This window comes from Ambystoma mexicanum, chromosome 2p (genome assembly GCF_040938575.1).
Source record: "Ambystoma mexicanum isolate Mex_15411 chromosome 2p, UKY_AmexF1_1, whole genome shotgun sequence".
Classification (NCBI taxonomy): Eukaryota; Metazoa; Chordata; class Amphibia; order Caudata; family Ambystomatidae; genus Ambystoma; species Ambystoma mexicanum.
The window spans coordinates 91,950,965-91,973,374 of record NC_090923.1 but is presented as its reverse complement, the minus strand read 5'-3'; the positions used below and the strand labels follow the sequence as shown (position 1 = coordinate 91,973,374).

At 47.7% G+C, this 22,410-nt stretch overlaps 2 long non-coding RNA genes across 2 annotated transcripts in view; both read right to left on the bottom strand.

Annotated features, from left to right (window-relative positions):
• LOC138565834 (uncharacterized) overlaps nt 1-22,410 on the bottom strand; it is a 73,716-nt gene that overhangs the window by 13,006 nt on the left and 38,300 nt on the right. The window lies entirely within an intron of this gene.
• Nucleotides 3,130-8,450, bottom strand: LOC138566246 (uncharacterized). Its single transcript, XR_011301877.1, has 2 exons — nt 8,352-8,450; nt 3,130-3,549 (listed from the first exon to the last, which is right to left on the bottom strand). It is a non-coding gene; the product is annotated as an uncharacterized lncRNA (long non-coding RNA).

Sequence of the window (22,410 nt, the reverse complement as noted above, 5' to 3'; positions counted from 1 at the left end):
GTTGAAGTCGCCCATGAGGAGGAGGTAAGAGGTGTCTGAGAGTAGGGAGGAGCAGAAATCAGCCCATTCAGAGAGGAACAGGGTGGCAGTGCCAGGAGGCCTGCAGATGATAGCAATGGTCCGAGAGAAGGTGGGAGAGATGATCAGCTTGCAGACCAGACTCTCAAAGGAAGAGTAGAGCTGGATGGGTATGACGGAAGAAGGAACCCACTCAGGGAAGATTAAGGCAGCCCCACTGTCAGCACAATGAGGTTCTGGCTTGGAGATGATCTTGATGACATCAGTGAGAAGGGAGTCAAAAGCAGTGGCTGAGCTGGAATTGAACCATGTCTCAGTAAGAGCGAGAATGTCAAGGTCAGTGTCTTGAAGAAGGGGGCAGATGTTGGCAGAGTGTTTGATGGCTGAGCGGGCGTTAAGAGTAACCAGGTGAAGGAGGTCTCCGCCTTTGAAGGTTTTCTGGGGTGGAGTACAGGGACGTGGTACACCAGTCAGAGGGGGAGGGTCAGAGGGAGCGGTAGGGAAAGAGGCAGGTGAAGGAAGTAAGTTAATGAGGGACAGCAGGCGCCGGTCAAAGAGGAGGAGGTTGGGTTGAGGACACTGAACCAAGATAGTGCCTGTGTGGAAGACATTAATGATGTAGCGTGATGATGAGAAGCCAGCCATGCAGACTTCTCACTTTGTCTCACCACTAATGGGAGAGGATGTGAAAGGGAGGAGAGTGGAGAGGAGATGAGGAGTCCATAGATCTGGAGAAGGTACAGAGAAGTGGATATCAGTAAAGACCTGTCAGGACGTTGCGCTGACATGGGTTTCTACAGTGGGTAAGCCTGGGTTCGTGGACAGGATGTCTTTTTTTATGTTTTTTCCTTCCAGACTTCGTAAGAGAGGGAGAATAGGTGATAGTGTAGCAGTTAGAGAAGATGGGTGAGATGAGATGGCGAGAGCCATAAAGGCGGCAGAGGTTAGTTGAGGGATAAAAGCAGAGGGGCTGGCCAGCACAGTTCGAGCTAAACTCACCAGGTGGTCTAGTAGTTACATGAGGCACAGATGCAATCTAAAAGCAAATTCGAAATTCAAATACAGGGACACAAATGCAATGCAAAGAAGGCGCACACATTTAAATTTGAATTTCAAAAACTGGGGCACAGATGCAATGCAGAGAAGGTGCAGAAATGTAAAAAGTGCACACCTAAATTTGAATTTAAAAACAGAGGCACAGAAGCAATGCAAAGAGGGTGCAGAGATGTAAAAATCGTGCATTCCTAAATGCAAATTTCAAAAACAGGGTCAAAAATGTAGTGAGAGAAGAAGTAGGTTCGGTGAGGCAAGTTGGAGGTCTCAAACTTTCAGGAAAGTCCCGGTCCAACGAGGAAGGGGCAACTGCACAATCTTGCATGAAAATGCTGTTAAGATGTTGACTTCTCAGAAGACAAGCACTTGGAAGACTCAACCATCAGGAAAAGCACCCAGAGAGAATCAAGCATTTGACTTTTGCCAAATTGAAACAAATATTGCTGTAGTGCGCAAACCTGGTGAAGAGGACGAAGAAGAAAAGGCCTCCAGCGCATTGAAGGCAAAGAACAAAAGAAGATGCAAACCCCGGAGCACACAGGCGTAGGCAAGGGACATGGGCCCACACACGGCCGAGGAGAGACCCAAGCAAATAAGGAACAGTGCTGGTGCAGCGGAAGGATAAAGGTGCCCCTCCACTCCTGATGAAAAAGGCTGAAGTCACTGCAAATAAGGGTGAGGCCTACTTGTGGGGAGTGGCACAGTGCCAAATCAACTCCTGGTAGGTGGATGCAGAGGATGCAGGTAGTGCAGCTTTACATGAGGGGAGCAGGTAAAGGTGCCCCACCTTCCAGATGTCGCTGCAAATAGGGTAAGGCATGCGTCTGGGGCATGTGAGGTGCTCGAGAAGGCCCCCAATACCGCAGTAAATGCCCAGCTCACTTGTCATGGAGCCGAAAATTCAATGGGGATTTGCAGCCTTCGAATCCGCCGGCATTACATTACACAGCGCCTCTCTCTCACCGTAGGAACTCAGGGCCACTAGTCACAGCTCAGCTGGATTCGGCAGCAATTCTTGGGGAGCCACAGTCACCGACCCTCCAGCTCCCGCTGCAAGGGCCATTTCACCGGAACCCTGCTGTGCATACCAGCCGCCCAAGAGACCGAAAGCTTCCCTGTCTGTTTAGGCACTCGACCACCAGCCATCTCCCTGCTGGCATTGCACTCCGCCAAGCGCTCCTCCACTCTGCGGTGCTCCGGTATGCACTAGCGGCTCCCTCGGGTCCATACCAGCCCGCAGTGCCAATGGGCCAGCAAGTTGTCTCAGCAGGGCACTCAGATGCCGCATCAGGTGCCATTTTGTTGAAGAGGGGCCGTTCGTCTTCGGCCAAATTAAATCCCTATCCTCGCTACAGCGCGGCCTGTCATTTAACCACAGGCTGCACAAAACACGCCGACACCCCTGAGGGTCTGCAAGTCCACCCCTGGTCACATCCATGGGGTTAGAAAGGAGGTAACTGGCGGTGAAGCAGAGAGGTCACCGAAAAGGCGCCTGATGCCTCTGCAGCCAGAACACGCCCTTAGGTGGTTCACCTTGACCAGCCCGTTATAACAAAAGAGACCCAAAGAATAAGTAGAACCGTTCGGGACAAAGGAACGGCAGAGAGAAGTATGGAAACACCTTTTTATAAGATAAAGGTAGACTGTGGGCTAAAATGTGAAAATGGGGGTTCCCCGAGGGATTTCTGCTGATGATAATAAACGTACACATAAATACCTCCCTCTATGTTAGGCTACTCTAGCAAGGTAGGCTCTCCAGAAAAGTCTTGACACACAGAGGATTAAAGCAGGGCTGCATTTTGGACCCTGCATTATTTAACCTCTATGTGTCTGACTTTGGGGAGTCTATGGATGATGTAAGAGAAAATCTCCCACAAATTGGGGGACAGGCAGTTCACTGGTTGTTCTATGCTGACAAATGGGTTCTGATAGAAAGAACACTGGTGGATGTGCAAAGGTCTCTGAATGCTCTTCAAGCATACTCTCTTGTAAATAATGACTAATCCCCCACACTAACGTGAGATGGGGGTTTAGATTCTATTAAAGACAAGGAGGCGATTATTATGCATTACAATCTTTACTCTGAAACCACAGCAGCAAAGAAAAAACTTTTACAAACAAAAAAGTTTCAACAACAGAACTAGATAAAGTTCAATGTCAATGCATGGGGAACTCCCCAAACCATCATGGAGGATAGGTCATACCCTGCAGGGGACCAATGAGCAGGGACCCTCCTTTATATATGTCCATTACTCTAACGCCAACCCCTCTTTCTGCAGCTGACTTGCACCAGACGCCCAATGGAACGGTTGAACTGCGTAGCGCAGAGAAAAAGGATCCAGCGAAACCGGAGATCTCAACCTTTCCGCAGCCTGAAGCAATGAAGAAGTTCTTCTGGATAGGACTTCTCACCCGAAATCACGCACTCCAGAACTTGTAACTGCGATCCACACTCCTGAGCAGAACCTCAACTCGTACCTGTAAGAACAACAAGCAAGAAGGGTGGGTGGTTGGGAAGAACAACAAACCAAAGAATGTTCTCACTTGAACCACCTGTGTACATGCGTATCACAATTGTCATATCATATCATATCATATCCAGGGTGGGTGGGAGGGATAATAATCGCCTCCTTGTCTTTAATAGAATCTAAACCCCCATCTCACGTTAGTGTGGGGGATTAGTCATTCTATGACAAGACAGGAGGCTCATATTATGCAAGTTCAAAGCCCTTGCATCTCATTAGTAAGTACAAAATGATCCAATATAATAGATAATATAATAAAATTAAAGGAAAGGTAACATTTTTTAAATGCTTTCATTAAATCAATCTGTTGACCAATCAGAGAATTGCCCAAGACTAGGTTGCCCGAAAAGCTGTCTTATAAGGCAAAGTCAAATCCACTGCAAGAAAAACAGGAATGTGCCAAATCCAGCGTTCCTTACAGGCCACCAAAACCAACTGGTTAAAAGAGGGGAAAACATTGAACAAAGTTTTCCTATACTAATAGGTTAGGACAAAACCATCTGAAATAAACACCTATGTTGTTCAATCAAATATTCAAAACACTTAAATTCGTACCATTTTTGGGGACCTAGAAAGCAAACCAATGAAAACAAACACCTAGCTCTCCTGGAGATAAAGAAAAGTACCCCATAGGGGTGAAAGTCTTATAGGTTCCATCCCATGCATTAAAGGAAGATATCGCATTAGAAACAGGGCATGTCACAGAACTACACTGGGGAACCAAGAGGGAAAGACAAATCTTCAAAAGGGTAAAATGGGAGTAAAAAATCATTTTTATAAATTTTGTAATAGGACAATCCATCCTGAGCGGAGCTGAAAAGCAATAGAATTAATCTACAATTGTCTTCAGACATATGTGTATACTAAGGAGGGAAGTCTTCTGGAGGCAGAAGCAGAATGGAAGAGAGGGCCCCACCTGAGAAGGTAAACCCGTCAAACCGCCAACACGGAGACCCTCAGACCTCCCGAACTCTTGAAGAAGGACTCTGCTACCATGACAAAAGGCAGATATTATAAACCTGATCCTTAAGAGGCCAAACTTGGCAAGAAGAAAAAATGTATCCGACATCCAATCACTACCATTATAGTGATATCTAAACTCCTTTGTAGGTATGCCCGGTGCTTGAACCTTGATCCCTCCTCCCTGGTGATAAATCCCCTAGCGGATCAAAAGTAACCGAAGGAGGACACCAAATTTCCAAAATCTTAGCAAGACTCTAAACTGCAAAGAACTGATCACTAAATGGTTAAACTGAAGGTGTACACCAGAAGAGGTCCAACCTATATTTCAGCCAATTTGCAGATCTTTGAAGCTCACAGCACCCTGAGCTGGCACCTTACTGCAAACAAACTCTTGTGAAAACCCCAAAGGTCCACCTGCCATGCAGGTGACTATGATAATCAAGTCATCAACCAAATATATATCCCAGCACTCTGGTAATCGTAGCGGCAGACACCGTCTGAAAGTTAATGTATAGACTCTGGAACGCATCGTGATAGAGGGTCATAACGTGGATGGGGGATAGTATCACTCCCAGACCCCTCTATCCCACCAAGGGATATTGAGCCTTCCCAAAAGAGGAGAAACCTCCCCCACTTATCCAAAGGAAAAACCTTGCAATCCAGAAAGAAAACTACCCTGAGGACCACATTAAAGCCCCGCTTTACACCGTTAAGAGAAATAAATACCCACTAGCGCCTCTAACCAATCCCCTGACTGGACAGACTCCAGTTAACTTATTGAAATACCAGAGATTAGCACAAAGGAAAGTAACAGACGGGAGGGAAATGCTCAGTGCGAGTCTGCACTGGTCACCCGCCAGAACTCCTGTAAAAAGGAAAAAACTGAAACCATTGGATACTCCCAGAGGTGTAATATTATGATGCAATCTCCCCCAAGGATGGCAGGAAAACTGAAACCATTGGATACTCCCAGAGGCGTAATATTATGATGCAATCTCCCCCAAGGATGGCAGGAAGGGGAATGAGGGGGAAAGAACTCTGGATAATTATCAATGCCCTGTAAATGCAAGGTTGAGAAGAAATCTGGGACCACTGTCCCCTCAAACCCTGAGGTCTGAGTCACTGTATTCATGTGAGGCTGACTGGCCACTAAGGGAATCAGGGGAAGGAAAAAACTAAGCACATTGTCCATAGCAAAACAGTACTTATACAGTACTACGAACCCTCAGGTATATGAGTGGTGCTTAACACTACTACGAGCGTCGTGTGGTGTGAGGTGTTCACTTATCGATCTCAGCAGGATAAAAGACTGATGTAGACCTTTCCAAAATTAGGAACCTGTATCAGAACGGTCAGCACGGATATGAAAACAGCACTCTAAAGAGGTTAAGCAACGCTCATGAGGGTACAGAAGCCTCCGTGTACTCCTCGAGCAGAGGAGAAGTTGCAACACACTGTTAGACGGTTAGCTGAACCATAGGCCAAGCTTTGGGAGGAAAAACATGAGGCAGGCGCCAGCAAGTTATTATTTGGCAACTCGTCTAACTGATACCATCAAGTGTTTCCAAACACTCCATCCAAGTAAAACATGGTTGCTCAACTTGTCATGTAAAAAACTGAACGGTTACCCTCGAGCTGACCCTGTCTCCACCAGAAACCAAAAGAATAAGGAATGTCCAATGGGACAAAAGTAGGGGAGAACAAACGTCCCCACTAAAGAGAGCCTTAAGCCCTACAGACCTCAATAGAGGCATAACGCATCATCTTTATTCTTCCTCATGTTGAGAGAAAATACTGTAGCTTAATCAGCACTGGTATTGGGTGGAGCAATTGAGGTCGGGAATCAAAACCTAAGGAAAGGACTGAGTTGTCCTGAAACTAACTAAGGTAAAGGGTGACAGAATTTTTAACTAAAAGATGAATGATAACACCAGATAGATGGTTAGAGAGGAAGGTACAACCCCATATGGGTCTGTTTACAACCACTTCCACACTCTTTTCTTTAAAGCACTTAATAAATAAAGAATATATAATATATGAAATATATATAAAATATCCAAAGAAGAGGGGTTACGCCCTCACAGGGGACCGAATCCCCGGCCCTTATATAAGCTGATACTCACTGAGCTTTCTGGGCCACTGACAATTCTGAAAAAACGCAAATGTGTTCCAGTCAACACTTAAACATATTGTTTATCAAAGCGTACACTGAGCAAGTGCACCTCAACTGCTCACCCCAGCAGGGTGAGGCAACCAATAGTACACGAGGGAGCACCTCGCAGTAGGAACAAGGCGAAGCCTCAAACCGAGCAGGTTACTGCACGCCTACAAGACCAAACAATGGCGTCAGCCATATGCAGCACCTAAACAAAGCTGCCGACCTTAAGGAAGGAATACACTGAGCAAGTGCACCTCCAACTGCTCGCCCGAGCAGGGCGTGATAATCAGCAGTACACGAGGGGGTAACCTCGCATTAGAAGTCAGGCAGAGCCTGAAACCGAGCAGGTTATGGTGCATGCCAGTTAAGGTAATTACCCAAGTTGCCCACTTTAAGGGAGGAAACACTGAGCAAGTGTACCTCAACTGCTCACCCTAGCAGGGTGTGGACACAGCCGTATAGAAGGGGACCCCTCGCAGAAACCCCAGGCAACCTTGCCACCGAGCAGGTGACTGCACCTTTCCAGGGAAGATAACCCAAACAAAAGAAAACTGTCAAGTTGAAGGTAGGATACACTGAGCAAGTGCACCTCCAACTGCTCGCCCGAGCAGGGCGTGATAATCAGCAGTACACGAGGGGGTAACCTCGCAATAGAATCAGGCTGAACCTGAAACCGAACTTATGGCACCTACAGTGAAGGCAAAGCACATAACTTAAGAAATAAGTAAATGAATAAATAAACAAAGAAAATAAAATAAAACTGCAGACTGGCAGTGCATCGGGCTCTTGCGCTGGATGGTCAGACTTTGACCTAACAAACCCACAGTCTATCAGTAAACATTCTTTCTTTCCAGCACTAAAGGTAAGGAAATGTGTTGTGTCACCAGGGATACGAAATTACAAACATTTAACAAAACCACATTTTTACTATTAAAATGTTTGTGCTATAATCTTTCTGAAGAAGTCATGAACCGACCAAATGCCCATTAGGAAATCCCTGCTCAACTGAGCAAAAAAGGTGACAATCAAATACCTCCATTGTAAAATACAATTATTTAAAATATAACAATTAAAATATCTAATCTTAAAATATACAAATAAACATGCGCTGGTCGGCCGCGAACCCGGGTCTTTCTGCATGGGAGACCTGCAGCTCTATATTTGAGCTAACTTGGCTTAGTACTGAAACAGAGGCTTTTGTTACAAACATAAGCCACAGGGGCAGGCCGAACCCAAAGCCTGCAGCACCTGGAATCCCCAGGTGACCATAAATCTGTCAAGGGGCACGAATTCAAACAGGCGAAATGAAGAGGGAACAGTGTAAACAACACTGCTCTCGCGCACGCCGGGAGCGAGTTGATTAATGCACTAGAAACACCTGAGTTTACAAGCGCGAGAAATTTTTAAAGAAGAAATAAATTAGAGAGCTCCCTCGAACTCACAACCTCATGGACTGTAGTCCGAAATTCAACCATTGTACCACTGCTTCAGCTGAAACAGGAAGTATGAGCATAATACATATTTTCTTTTTGAAAGACACCAAAATGAAACCAACGGCCGCACGCGGCTATCCAGATACATTGTATCAAATACACAAATTCCTTTATAATAAAAGGTAATTAACACATATTTACCATATAAATAATATATGTCATATTCAAACTAATAAAGCCTACTACTGACAAACAATGTAAGACACAACTGAAAGGGGTGACTTAGCTCTGTGGTGTCAGCAGCAAAGAAAGAGGGGTTGGCGTTAGAGTAATGGACATATATAAAGGAGGGTCCCTGCTCATTGGTCCCCTGCAGGGTATGACCTATCCTCCATGATGGTTTGGGGAGTTCCCCATGCATTGACATTGAACTTTATCTAGTTCTGTTGTTGAAACTTTTTTGTTTGTAAAAGTTTTTTCTTTGCTGCTGTGGTTTCAGAGTAAAGATTGTAATGCATAATATGAGCCTCCTGTCTTGTCATAGAATCTGCAGATCAATATTGGTAAATCTAACATAATGGTTTGGGCCTCTAAACACTCTCAGAAGAATAAGAGCTTTAATTGGCATGTTTGGGAGTGTCTACTGTCTAAAGTAGATATGTACAAGTACCTAGGTTTTAATTTTATTAGTACCCGCGAGGGACAATGAAATTGTAACTTGCAATCTCATTGGTCCTTGCTGGGGCATTACCTGACTGTGAAAACCTCTCCTTCTTCTTCTTCTTCTTAATTATCGGAAGCGTGGGCGGACCCACGCAGGCACTTCCCCATCCAATAGGATGATGTGCACCGTACCCACTAATTATTATTTGGCTCCATTTAAGCTCACAACTCCTCCCACCTCCCCGTCTGCCTCACAAAATCCAACAACACACTATTCCCCCTCCTGCCTCTCTCCCCATTACCTCCTAGTATAATCCTCTCACTCAGCTCAGCCACACCCAACGCAGTCAACCGAACCCTCATCAATTCTCTCTCTGTAACATGTCTTTCACACCTAATCAAAAAATGTCCCACCGTTTCAGGCACCCCACACACCGCACAGTCCCTTGATTCACGCTTTCCTATTCGAAATAGACAGTCATTCAGCCCCACATGACCTATCCTCAACCGATTCAGCATCACCTCCTCCCCCCTCCTCCATTCTGATCTCCCTGCATCCACCTTCACCGACACTTTCCCACGAACACCGAAAATCCACCTGCCCTTCACCCCATTCACCCACCTCTCCTGCCACTCATCCAGGACCCGTCTCATCATCACAGCCTTCACCTCATCCACACTCAAAGGCAACCTCACATCAATCGCTCCCCTCCTCATACCCTCACCCGCCGCCAGATCCACCAACTCATTTCCCAAAATGCCACTGTGACTGGGAACCCACGCCAACTCCAAATCCATACCCCCGCGCACACACCGATCAATCTTCATCCTAACGTCCAAAATCACATCCTTCCTATCACCATCCCCTGCCACAATCGCCTGTAACCCACTCAATGAATCTGAGAACACCACCACTTTCTCATACCCCAACTCATACACCCTGTCAATCACCAATGCAATCGCCACCAACTCAGCCGTACAAATAGACACATCATTCGTCAGTCGTCCTATTTTATACTCCCCAATGCTTTCTAGATAATACGCCATTCCCACTCTCCCAGACATAGGATCCTTTGAACCATCCCTAAACACCTTGTATCCTTCCTTTCCTGCCACATACTCCTGACCCAAAGCTTTGATCTCACCCCGCATACCTCTCTTCTGCGATACCACATTCGCCAACTCCAAACACACCTTTGGAGATCTCATCATCCACCTCTGCCTTCTCTCCAAATCCGTATCTGTCACAATCATCAAATCACCCACACCCCACTGCACTCCCTTCTCCCACATGTGAAACCCAAAAGTGCCCCCCTTCCTCCTCCACCGATCCCTGTAATAGTCAAACCTCCAATTATACTTCAAACATTCACGCACCGGATGAGCCACACTCTTCGCACTACACTTCACCCACCATCTCATATTTAACGCATCCCTCCTCAACCCCAATGGCATCTCTCCCACAAGCACCTGAACCGCTTTTACTGGGGAGGACCTCATCACACCCGAACACACTCTCAATGCCCTCGCCTGTACTCTATCTAACCGCAACTTCTGACTGGACGTGTAACCCACTGACACCCAAAATCCATCACACTCAAAATCAACCCCTTATACAACATTCGTAAACACTTCTGTTGCGCACCCCATTCTTTCCCAGTCACCGCCCTCAACAAATTCAGCCTGCGTTTACACTTATCCACCACACCATCCACTTGCATATTCCAATTCAACTTTCTATCCAGAATCACCCCCAAGTACCGAAACTCTTCCACGCTCTTCACCCTCACACCTTTCAAAACCAAATTCAACTCCTGCTGCACTCTTTTCCTTGAGAACACCATACTCACACTCTTATCCACAGACACCGAGAAACCCCATTTCCCACACCACTCCTCCATGAGTACAATCGCAGCTTGCAACCGTCTCTGTACCAACAACAAACACCGCCCTCTTACCCAGACCACACCATCATCCGCGAAGAAATCCACCTGACACCCAATTCCCGCCAAAGCTCGAATTAACCCATCCACCATCGCATTAAACAGCATCGCACTAATCACACTCCCCTGCGGTGTCCCATTCTCCATCTTCCAAACTTCAGACAGCACCCCCCTCACTCTCACCTGAAATGTCCTATCTGCCAAGAATGCCTTGATCCACCGAAAAACATTCTTCCCTTCACACCCATCTCCAACAGTCTCACTAACAACCCTCCCTTCCACACCATATCATACGCCTTCTCCAAATCCAAAAAGAACGCTCCCACCAACTCTCCATCACATAATGCCTCCTCCACCCCAGTCACTAATCTCACTAATGGATCAGCCACCGACCGATTCCTCCTGAACCCACTCTGAAAGTCACTCAAACATCCATTCGACTCCAAATAAAACCCCAATCGCTCAACCACCATCCGTTCCATAACCTTACACAACACAACAGTCAACGCAATCGGTCTATATGACTTACACTCTGTAGGAACCTTGCCACCCTTCAAAATCGCCACTACAATCGCTCTTTTCCACATTTTCGGCAAAACTCCATTCTTCCAGATCTCATTGAACAACGCTAATACCTCCGACTTACATTCCTCAGGCAACTTCTCCAAAAATACATACATAATTCCATCCACTCCAGGGCTAGACCACTTCCCCTTCCGAATCGCTCCATTCAACTCTACCATCGAAAATGAAACCTCATATTGCTCCTCCCAAGGCCCAACATTCGCCACCACCTCCCGCGTTTCCTCCTCTACCACACCCATTCGGATCCTCACCTCTTCTGGGAAGTTCCTTGAACTGTGAACCCCCGCAAAATATTCCCCCAACAAATTTGCCTTATCCCCATCCTCACTAATCACCTCTTCCCCTTTCAACAACACAGACATACCACCCTGCGACCTCATTAATCCGGACATCCGCTTGAACTGTTTCCAAACCTCACTCACACCCGAATCACTCCCCAGGGACCCACAATAGCCCCTCCAATATCCTCTCTTTCTTTCCCTAATCACCCTCTGCACCACCGCCTTAGCCTTCTTATATGCCACCAAATCCACCAACATTCCCGTTCTCACCGCTCTTGCTCTAGCCTTCTTTCGTGCCGCCACTGCTCTTGAACATTCCACCGACCACCAAGGAACCTCGATCTTCCCACCCTTCCCCTTCTCAACCTCCGGAATTGCTGCCACAGACGCTGCTTTCATTCCCTGCACCAGATGCTCATTCCATTCATCCAACCCCCTCTCTCTTCCCCTTGGAACAATCAAATCCCGACACACTCCCTTATACACCTCCCAATCAGCCTTCCTAAAATTCAACCGACTCCCAGTCATACGTGACCTGATCCCTACCTCACCCCTCACAGTTACCAAAATAGCAGAATGATCACTCCCCATGTCTCCATCCTCACGCACCTTCCAATCACATTCACCTGCAATTGCAGCAGTCACCCAGGTCAAATCCAAGCACGACAGCTTCCCAGTCCTCACATCCAACCTCGTACCCGTCCCATCATTCAGCAATACCAGACTCAATTCATCCGCCATGTCTTCCAACAATTCTCCATTCATATCTGTCCTATCACTACCCCACAACGTGTTGGCACTGTTAAAATCGCCACACTAAACACACGGTCCCACATGTCCTCTTATCACTCCAGTCAACACACCCACTTCCACCACCTCACACGGATTATAATGATTCAGCACCAATACTTCCGATCCTCCTACCCGAATCCCTGCCCCAATCGCCTCTACTGCTCCATCCACCACAATTTCCCTTGCAATCAACCCCTTTTGAACTGCTAAAGCCACACCCCCCCCCTCTCCCCTCCAACCTATCCTTACGAAACAACTCAAAACCTGGTATCACAAATCTCAAATCACCCCTCAACCACGTCTCCTGAATACAAACCACGTCAACATTCAACTCCTCACACAACACGACTTTCAACTCCTGTCCATTCTTCAACAAACTCCTCGCATTCCACTGCAAAATCCTCATGCCGGCACCCCACTCAGCTTCCGCACTTTAGCAACCTTCTTAAACACATCTTCTTCTGATACATCTACAACATTCAAAAACCTCCTCCCAGCTTCCACTACTCCTTTCGTAAGATCTGATGTACTGATAGACGTATTCCCTTGAACCAGATCCAGCACATTCACTATAAAACACAAAAACTCAGTTTTCGGAACAACCACCATTTCTACACCTTTCACTTCACCCAACACTTTCTTTCTTCCCACAACCTCATCCACCACCAACTTTTTCTCACTCACCTCACTCACTACCCGTACTGGTTTCACCTTTGCAACAGCCTGCGCATAAGACAGACCTTCCGCCGCCCTCACCTGTACCACTTCTCTCGCCACCCTGTAACTCTCACATCCCCACCTTACATTCCTTTATATCATGCTCTCCACCACACCTCCCACAATGTCTCTCATTCCTGCATGCTCTCGCCACATGTCCAAATCGTTGACATTTATAACACCTTAATGGCATTGCCACATATGCTTTCACACGATACCTCTGATAAGCCATCTCCACCACCTCCGGACACTCCGTTCTCTCAAATCTCACTGCCACAGTTGTAGACCCCACATCCCCATGTGCATCTCTCCCCCCCAACCTCCGCGCCTCCACCACCCCCACTCCCGCTAGTAGCTCCTCCACCTCAGACATACTCATAACCACTGGCACTCCATACAGCACCCCCTTACAAGACACTCCACTTTGATCAAACACTCTTACCGCATGCCTACCCAGACAATGCATCTCCAGAATCTTTGCTTTGCTATCAGCATCCGACCCCTCCACCAACAACCGACCCCCAGCCACCACTTGTACCCGGGAAACATCTCCCACTGCTGCCTTCAACCATCTAGCAATCTCCGTCGGATTCACCCCCAGAAACGTCTTGTCACGATTTTCAGGTTTCAACACTACCTTCCACACACTATCAGACTGCATCTTCTCTTCAGACTTACTGCTCACTGAGACTTCCAGCCCCTCCAAAACGCATTTTTCTGGAGCCCCCGACCCTGAGATGTCCCGGGCCAGCCCCCCTTCATCATCCCTCTGAGGGGATCTGCTGCGATGCCGTCCTTCATTTCCCCCATTGCCCCCCTCCACAGGTGTAAATTTCACAGAAGATGCCTTCCCCCTCTTTGCCTCCTCCTCCTCCACCCCCCCTTTCTTTCCAACCTTCCCTTTCCCCTTACCCATTCTTACCGCCTCCTCTGAGCACTCTCACTCCTTGCATCCGACTCCAGAGACCGCTCCTCCTCCTCGAACCCAGCACCCTCCACCCAGTCACTGCTCTGCCCTGCCTGGGTCCGCCTTCTCTGAGAGTCTCCTCTCCCCTGCAACAGAGCCACCGTCCCTAGTTCCTGTTAGAGGAATGGGCCTCTGCTAGCGTCCCTCCACAGTGTCTAGTTCCCCAAGCAATTCTTCCGCTCTCCTCGTTCAAACTCTGCTGCCGTGTCTAGTTCCCATCCGAGAAACGGACCAGGCTCCGTTTCCCCCCGCATGAAACCCTCTCCCCATAACATTCCTTCCATGTCCCCGGTGTGGCAGCCATACAGCCAATGAGGAGGCTCGGAACGGGGTAATCCCCGCTCTGAGCCACCACACGACTGGAGGCTACCATCTTCCCACGTCGGGGATCAAGGTAAGTGTTGTTGCCTCCCCATGCCCCCTGAATCCAAAGAATCCCCTCCCCACCGTCCCAACCCCACTTACCTTATTTTTTGTCCATTTTGGAAGCGGACGTGCTGCGAACACTTCGGTCCTCAGCTCATCCGCTCCTGATCCACAACAGGTTGTCATGGAAAGGAAGAAGTGACTACACGTAGTCCTTTCTATCTTTTCCATGGCGGCCATTTTCTTTGTTTACATTTTCCCTATTTTTTGAATGGCCGCCATGGAAAGGGAGAAGGGACTATCTCTAGTCCCTTCTCCCTTTCCATGGCGGCCATTTTGTTTGCCTGCCTTTTTCCATTGATTTTCAATGGCCACCATAGAAAGCGAAAACTGACTTATTTTCCCTGAAAAATCGTCCATCTTTGTAAAAAAAAAAAAATCTGTGCCAAATCACCATATTAAATGCAAGTATAAAATAGCAGTTACAAATACTAAAAGTCACATTAATAATCATATTAGCAGCAACTAAGTTTTTCCTTTCAAATAAAAGCTCAACACTTGGCCAAGAGGAGCCTCCTTGGCCAAGGTCTCTGTATGATAATGATGTGTTATTTATATAGCGCCTTAATCCAAAGTGCTTTACAGATCACATATTTACATACAATATCACCCAATCGAAATTGGCACTCATTTATAAACCTCGGAAGGATGAAAGGCTGAGTTGGCCTTGCTGGGATTTGAATCTGCGACCTGCAGATGATGCTCAGATCGCAGCAGCGAGCGCTAAACCCGTTGAGCTATCTTACCTTACCTTATAAATCTTGAAACAAAATAAATGCTGTTCCAATTGCTGATTGATTTGCAAAATGCCATAGCCTCATTTAATGTGTGCATCCCATATAGATTGAGTAGCGGCTTAGGATGCATGATCCTAAAACGTTTTAAACCATCACATAGGAACATTATGATTTCTTTATTTGTTTATTTATTTATTTATTTAGACATTTGAATAGAGCACTGCACCCGGAGGCATCTGGGTGCTTTTTGCTTAAAATGGTTGGTTACAACAGTTGCATACATCGTAGGATACATACTTTGGTTACGGTGGATGCAAAGAGCAAAATTTATCAGGGTGCCCAGTTTGGAAAGCCTCTCTTCATGTTGCAAGGGGGCTACATCAAACATGCAGTTACAAGTAGGCAAGGAGCAAAATTGTCCAGGGTACACAGTTTGGAAAGCCTCTCCATGTGTTGCAAGGGGGCTGCATCGAACATGTTATTACGTGTAGGTGAGAGCAACATATTTGAGAGTGTACCGGAGCAGAGCGTGGAGGGGGGAGGTTGAGGGGAGGGAGGGCAGGTGAGGTGCACGTTGTCACGTTAATGAGAACAGGAGCCAAATAGTGTAGAACATGACAGTAGAGAAGTGAACGGTGATGTGGTCCCAATGGTTCAGGGAGGTCAGGCAGGTTTTGAGGGAGGGGGGTTGTCGTTGCATCTTACTTTGCTAGTAGGGCTGCTCGATGGTAGGGCAGGGAGGCACTTAGGTGGATGCCAGGAGTGATGAGGGATGCAGGATGGAAGGCACTGTAGATAGGCATAATGTGGGGGTGCAAGGCACCCTACATGGCCCGGAAAGGCACCAGAAAGGCTAAGAGCCTTATATATGGGCCTTAGATAACATTAACTGGTGAGTCGCGGGGACGGGGGTCAGGACCGCGTCTGCTGGTCTCCTGGCCCTCTCCCATCTCCTGTCTGGGTCCACTGTGGGCCTATGTCTTCACTGTGTGTGCCTCTTCTAGGCCCCCCTCACCTCCTGATCAATTGCCCCCTGTTTCATCCAATACGGGGGGGGCACCTCCCAGCCAGATCCCAATCCAAGATCCATGCTGGGCTATCACAGTGGAGGCCACCTTGGGGGCCGCTTTCCATTATAGGGACTGGGGCACCTCCTGGGGCTGAGTACCTGCTCTCCTCAATGGGGCAGCTGGGCTCCGTCTTCGGCCCGACCTGTTCCGGGCAGTTCCTGTGCTCTTGGGGGTGAGTTCCCTCACCACTGCTCTCGGATGGAGGGGGGGCGGAACACCAATCAAGCTCCCGCTTCGCCGGGGGAGTCACCAGCTCCAGCCCGGTCTGGAGATTGCAGCCAGGTGGGGAGGAGTGGCAGCCATCAGGATTCCCTGTCGTAAATGAGGCAAGGGAAGTTCCACATTGTTGTCAGTTGGAGTGGAGCTCGGTTGCAGTGAAGGCAGAGCCTTCCAGGCCGGCGTTACAGCTGTCCTTGGCACTGAGTCAGACCGGGGTACGCTCCTGGGGCTCACGCAACCCGTGGGGTGGTTAACTTCCTCTGGGAGAGCTTCGTGGTGGGGCTTAACCCTCAGAACGGCCCTTGGAAGCGGAGCTCAACACAGAGTGAACTTCATCTCTGCGCCGCCTGGTGGCCTCCTGCATCAGTATCTTGATTGCAGCGCCTGTTCTTTCAGTGGCACATAGTGGATTCACAGATCACAGTTGCAGTGACAGCCAAGTCTCTGCAGTGCACGCGCTGCATTTAGGATATGCACCCCTTTACCAAAACTATGATGATCATAAGTAGCCAGGAACGTGGCAGGATACACTCTAAAGATAAATCTATGTCTGAGTTACGGCACGGTGTATGGTACTACTTATAATCATTGCAGCCACATCCAATATGATATCACACATGTGCCAACAGGACTCTCGGAGCTGCCTTGGGCTTTCTCCCACCTCAAACCACTTTGATGCATGTTCAAAAAAGTTTGAATCCGCACCGTACCAGCTAACTGCGTCATTGCCTCGGCTCGAACTTGCAGCCTTCAAACCAGTCGAAATTGACAGTACCTTCATTGCTGATCTTCATTGACAATTGACCATGCTCTGTGGGACTCCTTGAATCAGTGATCTTTGAACGCCCCCTCGAATTGCTTGAACTTCTCTGTGCATTCAGTTACCAGCATCCTTGCCGTCACCTGGACAATCATACTGGCACTAGTGTCCACCATGGTCCACACTGAATCAAGCACTGTTTCGAACTGCAACGTACTTCTGTCTCAAACCCTTTCGACACCTGCTTGCAGTCTGGAACCACACAAATGCTGCACTCGAACACTTCGATCCGATGTGTATGTACATATCGTACCACCTCAACACGGCTTCGTTTCTCACTGATCCTGTCACCTGCACAGCTCGAATCAACTGCTCTTTGCCGGCTCTCATCTCGAACCGATGGGACGTCACTCACTGACTCCCTCCCAGCTGTTACTAAACTCCCACCCCGCTAGCACATGTACGGGGAGAGGTCCCACTTGGAAAAAAATGAAATACATTATTTTTTCAAAATCTTTTTTTTTTTTCTTTTTGAAATTACTCTGCCTTCATAAAGACATTATTTATGTAAAAGAAATAATGTCTTTATGAAGGCAGAGTGACTACAAAAAGACATTTTCTTTTTGAAGTCTGAGTGCTCCCCCCACCCCATGACATGGATGACTCCAGGTTGGAGGCCTCCATGTCATGGGGTGGTGGAGCCCTATGACTTCAAAAAGAAATAGTTAATTTTGAAGTCGCTCTGCCTTCATAAAGAAATGATTTCCGTTATGGTTTGGTCCTTAACGGAAATCATTTCTTTATGAAGTCAGAGTGATTTAAAAAAGAAACCATTTCTTTTTGAAGTAATAGGGCCCCGCTCAACCCCATGACATGTGCGTGTGTGAGTGTATTGTGAAATGGTGTACACTTAAATGTGTAGGTGGCCGCCTGTATGAGGGTATGGTGAAAGGGTGCACACTTAAATGTATGGGTGGCTGCCTGGGTCTGCCCGCATGCCGAAAAAGTGTGCACACTTAAATGTATAGGTGGCTGCCTGTGTGAGTGTATGGTGAAAGGGTGCACACTTAAATGTATGTATGTATAGGTAGCTGTGTGTGCGTGCGTGTATATGGTGAATGGTGTGTGTGCTTGTGTTCAGGGGCACAACAAACCGATACATTTCAGGGGGCTGAACCTTCTAATGTTGTGAGAGGTGCTAACTTCATGGGGGGAGGGGCAAACTTATTTGTGTGGGGGCATCTAACTTCTTTTTGTATTTTAATGAGACTATTCTAGTGCAGCTTGAATGTTACAAGCAGTTAACTCTCTCTTTTAAGTGTGAAAGCACCCACTATGAACTGCTGTGAGAATGAGCAGTCTCCTGTTCCATTTCTACCCTTCCAATCACTTCCCTGGCATTAAAGTACTAAACCCACATCACATTTTAAATTGCCTAAAAAATGTGGCATTTGAATACAGGTACTAACAGTGAAATGCTTTACGTTAGTAATTGCTGGGCCCTTGTTAACAGCAAAACCCAGGTGCCTGTTCTGTCTGGCAACTGCTCTGAAGGTCAGCCAGTTTGAGTCAATATAGCCCAAAATTTCTAGGGGTGAGTGCTGCAGCCCAGTCAACTGAATATTGTTAAGCCCCTACTTGTGTTTAATGCCTTAATTACTTATTGGTAATCGTCATTTCTCATAGCCCTATTCTTCCTCGCCCCTGTACTTGTGTACGAGGCAGTACTGGTGTATGAGGCACTATGACTCATACACAAGTACTGGGATGAGATAGAGGTACATGGAGGTAATGCCTGATTTAGCTATCTGTATCTTCATTACTCCTAATCCCACTCTTCCTCATCCCAGTGCTTACCTATGAGGCAAGTAGACTCAAACGTAAGCTCTGGGACAAGGAAGAGGGACGTGAAGGTAATTCTGGGACAAGGAGCCGATTTTGGAGGTTAGGGTAGGGCGTGGGAGGGAGAGGGGATGTGTGGGGTGGCGGAATTGTGCGATAAATCATAATGGTTGTTCATGTCCAGGTTAAGCAGGCCTGATATGCGGTATTAGTGGCTAGAGAGGCATGTTGGGACAGCCAGTCTAGTTATTCGTCAGTTTGGTGTGACTTTTTTAACCGCGCATTTCTGATAAAGCAGTCCTGCTAAGTGTAATTACCTGGCTAGACTGACATTTGGGTGCTGCCAGTCTAGCCGTTTCTTACTGCGGCATTGTATATTTTTTTGGGTATCTGTGATAAAATGATATGATAGATATTATAACACTCCTGTACACAAGTGTTTCTAGGTGCAACAAGCAAGGGAGGGAAGACAGAGGGGGGACAAGATAGGCCTTGTGTCATTCAGATTGTGCATGTGTGAGAATGAGAAATGCAGGGGGAGAGGGACGGCGAAGTGCAAGGAAGAAGGGAGCAGAAAACAGGGAAGTAATGCTCTGAGTAAGTGCAGCCATTGCAGTGTGGATCTGGGTAGTGCAAGGAGAACAAGGGACTGTAGAGTTACAGTTGCAGCACCTAAGTGCATGGTAGGCCAGAGGCAGTGCAACGGGTGACTGATCAAGAAAGAGCCTGGACTCAGTGAGACTCTGAGGGTAGCCAAGCAACCAGTTGGTACAGCAGACAGGTAGGTCAGCCGGGGCGGGGAGAGAGCGAAAGCAGAGGAGAAGAGGAAAGTTTTTAGCTGCTTCTGGAACATCAGGTGGTCCGCTCAAGTTTTATAGGGGCAGGATGGCCATTCCAGATGGAGGCATCTGCAGAGGAGAGAGATCTACCCTCCACTCTCTGCCTGGAGAAGCGTCTAGCCCTTAGAAAGTTGGAAGTAGCTAGGGGAAGGGCTCAAGAAAGAAGGTATTTTGGAAGAGAGCGTTGGATGTAGTATGGGCCCGACCCCAGAAAGCCTTGTGTACAATGCAAAGGGTCTTGAACTTGATTCTTGCAACCACCGGGAGCCAGTGTAGGGAGGGCTGGAGAGATATGATCCCTGGGCTTGTGGCCAAGGATAAATCTTGCAGTCCTGTTCTGTATTAGTTGCAGAGGGTGGAGAATAGAGGAAGGCAGCTTGAGAAAGAGGCTGTTGCAGTAGTCCAGCCTAGAGAGAAACAGGGGTCTTGATACAGTGAGCTTCTGGAGGAAAGTGAGAAAGGGAAGAGTCCCTTTGAGGAGGAGCAGCTGGTAGGTAGTGGGACTTCTTGGCGACGACCGAGAGGAGAGAAAGCGAGAGTGGAGTCGAAGATGACACAAAAGGTTTTTGCCTTGCAGGAAGGCAAAGGAAGAGGACCCAAGGTGGGCAGCTAGAGTCAGAGGGAAAGCATGGGCAGGGGTCCCAATGAGAAGGATCTCCATCTTAATGGCACTAAGGCAGATGTCGTTGGAGGTGCACCAATCCTGAATCACGGATAGACAGTCTTGAGTGCACGAGAAAAGAGAGGAGCCTGAAGGAAAACTGAGTGCCATCCACATAACACTGAAAGTTAGAGGAGAAGGTAGAGATCAGGTGGGCCAAAGGGGCCAAGTAGAGGCTTAAAAAGCAAGGGGAGAGGATAGAGGCTTGGGGAATGCCACAGGTAGAGAGAGAGGTGGTGGAGAGAAAGGGACCAAGTTGGACCTAGGCGGGGCAGCCCAAGAGGAAGGAGGTTAGCCACTCCAGGGCCTGATCCGTGATGCCCAGGTTCTCATGTAGTCGATTGATCAGGATGGCGTGGTTGACTGTGTCGAAAGTAGAGGAAAGATCAAGGAGGATTAGGACATAAGGAATGCTGGAATCAAGGTTAGAGAGCAGATCTTCACGGGTGTTCAGGGGAGCAGTTTCCGTGCCTCTGGCAGCTCTGAAGCCAGACTGATGGTCATGGAGACAACCCACCGATTCCATGTAGAGAGTAAACTGGGAGATGGCTAGCATTTTTCCAAGAGTTTGCCCAATAAACCGGTGATGGAGATTGGGCGATAGTTTGCCAGGCAGGTATGATCGGTAGACGGCTTCTTGAGGAGTGGGTGCACAAGAAAGTGCTTAAGGGGAGAGGGGAACGTTCCAGTGGCGAAAGAGTATTTACAGAAATCGGCCAAGGCTGCAGCAAGGGTGTCAATATGGTCCTTGATGGTTCTGGAGGAGCTGGGGAGCACCTGTTTGGACGATACTTTCATGGATCAGGCTTGTCTAGAAACCTCATCAGGTGTTGCCAGAGAGAAAGAGGAGACATGATGGAGGAGAGATAGAAATGAACAAAGGGGGGCCGAAAGAGAAAGGGGAGATAGTGGACAGGATGTCCTGAGTTTTAGCAGAGAAGTGAGAGGCCAGAGCCATACAGAAGGCCTGAGAGGGAGCAGGAGAGGTGGAGACCGCAACCGGATTGACCAGTTCCATGCAGATTTTAAAGAGTTTGGCCATGTTGTTGGAGGCCGCAGAGACCCGGGCTTCAATGGGTGCTCTCTTCTTGATGAGTGTTATTGCTTCGACTGGCATTTTTGTGCAACCAGTCTAATTATGTCTAAATGTGGCCTGGCATGCTTTACTCTGTTATTACGTGTCTACACTTGTCTACATTGTGCAGCAAGTGGGGCATGTTTTCAATGTGGCATGGCATTTTTAATAGTAAAGCATTAATGTTCCTGTGCACTGTTGATGACTTGCATGTATTGGGTTGGTGTTACCCTACAAAACAATTGCAAACACTCTGGCTTTTTAGCCAACTTTTCTCAGAAAGTGTGCTGTATATTGCATTAAAACACATATTTATATCTTTCTCCTAGTACAGTGTGTGGCATACCCGTGCAGCAGCTCGTTCATGCGTATTGTGCAAGCGTGATAATCTAGGCAGGCCCAGAGTGTAGCACAACCCGTGATTTGTTGCCAAGTTGGGGGGGAGCCCCTCAGCATGGCTCACAGGGGGCCCCCACATTTTGTGTTACGCCACTGTACCAGTCTTGAACCAGTTTGACTTAGAACCGACTGTAGTACACATTCCGACTTGTATTGCTCGAGTACCACCTTGAAACTCCTGAGCTCAGTATTCAACTCTGCTTCACGCTTGCTCTACACTTGGATTAACTATGACGCACAATCCTCAAACCTGGTCCAACCTGCTTTCACAACAGCTCGAAACA